Genomic DNA, 2985 nt, shown 5'->3' on the forward strand with positions numbered 1-2985 from the left:
TTGCGGCAGAAATGTGGTCCGCATACCCATTCTGCGGTCACATAATGCACCGCATAACTGCCCTTTACAAAATTCCAAGATGATTATGCGACGACTATGCTGTCCGCATATCAGTTATGCGATCGCATAATGGACCGCATTTTGACCTCAAATTTGACTAACACACTGAATCACTTTGCGATAGAAATGCGGTCCGCATACTTGATTTGCGATCGCATTCTGGACCGCACAATAGCACTTTTCTGAAAACTTTGATTCTTGATTTTTAAATACTTAGATCAGTATAAAGGGTCCGAACGCATACTCGGAACTGGGCACTACGAGCTACTAGGTTTTGAGTACAAATTTTCACGGGGGCCTTACATCCTCCCCCACTTAAAATCATTCGTCCTCGAATGAGGATTTTGAAAATCAGTTGGTTTTGAAAACAGGATATGCAGACTCCCAATTTTCACTAACTTCCATATTTTTAGAAAAATTTTGCCAGAGTTTCCTTTGTAATTAGACTTATCTACCTGTCAGAGAGCCCCCGAAACATATTTCCAATCACCATTACACAATTCCTATTACCCCTACAACTGATATACAATTCATTACCTCAACACTTGCACATATTCAATCACTTGTCATATTTCGCACATAAATTAGTCACTTCAATGAGTTTCATACAGTTCAACCACTTTAGTACTCTATATGCATTTCAATTTATCATTACCAATCTACACTACAATTAATCATCCACTTATCACAAAACATCCATTTACCAAAAGGGGTTGCACATGACTCAAATAATCACAGCACATACAATTCTTGCACAACTTGAGGAGTTACAATAGCAAAGCATTTAGAAAGAAAAGATGGGGTGTCTTTGCACCTATTTGGACATATTATCAGTTTGCTTGGAGATAAGAGTTCGCACGATTACTACCAGACTTATTCAAACAGGTGGGGATATTTTTCCTTCATTTCATTTTCCGCTTCCCATGTGCCTTCCTCAACTCGTTGACTTCGCCATAATACTTTAACTGAAGCAATTTCCTTATTTCTCAATTTATGGACTTGCCTATCATGAATAGCAACCGGAACTTCTTCATACGATAACTCTTCATTAACCTCGATAGTCTCAACTGGCACGATGGTGGATGGATCTCCAACCACTTTCTTTAACATAGACACATGGAACACCGGGTGCACCAATGACATTTCAGGGGGCAATTCCAGCCTATAAGCCACTTGCCCTATCCTCTAAGCGATCCGATACGGCCCGATATATCTAGGACTTTACTTCCCTTTCTTCCCAAATCGCATGACTCCCTTCATAGGAGATACCCTCAAGAACACCCAATCATCTACTTGGAATTCCAATTCTCTTCGACGTACGTCCGCATAGGATTCCTGGCGACTCTGAGCAGTTCATCCTCTCCTGAATGACTTTAACTTTTTCCATAGCCTGGTGCACGAGATCTGGCCCTATCAATTCTGCTTCACCCACTTCAAACCATCCAATCGGAGACCTACACCTCCTTCCGTACAATGCCTCAAATAGGGCCATCTGAATACTAGCATGAAAGCTGTTATTGTAAGTAAATTCTATAAGTGGCAAGTGATCATCCCAATTACCTTTGAAATCCAAGACACAAGCCCGCAACATATCTTAAAGTGTCTGAATAGTCCGCTCCGCTTGACCATCAGTCTGAGGATGGAAAGGCGTGCTGAGATTCACCTAAGTACCCAAACCTTGCTGAAATTTCTTCCAAAAATTAGCTGTGAACTGGGCCCCTCGATCTGAGATAATAGAAAGTGGAGTGCCATGAAGCCTTACTATTTCCTTGATATACAACTGAGCATACTGTTCTGCAGTATCGGTGGACTTGACTGGCAAGAAGTGAGCTGATTTGGTGAGTCGATCCACTATTACCCAAATTGAGTCGAACTTGCACTGAGTGCGAGGTAACCCTACCACGAAATCCATGTTGATCATTTCCTATTTCCACATTGGTATCTCCATAAGCTGAGTTAACCCACCGGGCCGCTGATGCTCAGCTTTTACTTGCTGACAATTCGGACATTTAGATACGAAGTCCGCCACACCTCTCTTCATACCGTTCCACCAATAAATTTCCTTGAGATCATGATACATTTTCGTAGAACCTGGGTGCACAGAATACCTAGAATTATGAGCCTCTGCCATTACCCTTTCCCGAAGATTATCCACATCTGGGACACATAGCTACCTTGACATCGCAATACACCATCCTCACCACCGAGTGAAAATGCCGAAGTCTTGTTATTCAAAATTGCCTCCTTCATCTGTGCCAATGCTGGATCAATAAACTGCTTTCCCTTGACTTCCGCTACAGGTGATGATTCTGCTCCATTATGCACCATAACATTCCCCTCGTCTGAGGTCGAAATACAAACCCCGAGGCTGGCCAATTGATAAACCTCCCGAGCCAAGGGCCTCTGATCCGCTCCCAAATGAGCCAAACTACCCATAGACTTCCGACTGAGAGCGTTGGCCACCACATTCACCTTCCCTGGATGGTACAAAATGTTCATATCATAATCCTTGAGCAATTCTAACCACCGTCGCTGCCTTAAATTCAACTCCTTCTGCTTGAACAAATATTGGAGACTCTTGTGGTCTGAGAACACATCCACATGGACCCCATAAAGATAATGCCGCCATATTTTCAAAGCAAACACAACTGCCGCAAGCTCCAAATCATGCGTCGGATAATTCTTCTCGTGATTCTTGAGTTGCCTTGAAGCATACGCTATAACCTTCCCATGTTGTATCAACACACATACCAAACCGACCCTGGAGGCATCGCAATAAACCACAAATCCTTCCGTGCCCTCTGGCAAAGTCAATATCGGCGCCGAGGTCAACCTGGACTTCAATTCCTGAAAACTTTTCTCACAAGCGTCGGACCATTGGAACTTAACTGCTTTCTGCGTCAACTTAGTCAATGGGGAGGCGAG

This window comes from Nicotiana attenuata, unplaced genomic scaffold, assembly GCF_001879085.1.
Source record: "Nicotiana attenuata strain UT unplaced genomic scaffold, NIATTr2, whole genome shotgun sequence".
In the NCBI taxonomy this organism is placed as follows: domain Eukaryota; kingdom Viridiplantae; phylum Streptophyta; class Magnoliopsida; order Solanales; family Solanaceae; genus Nicotiana; species Nicotiana attenuata.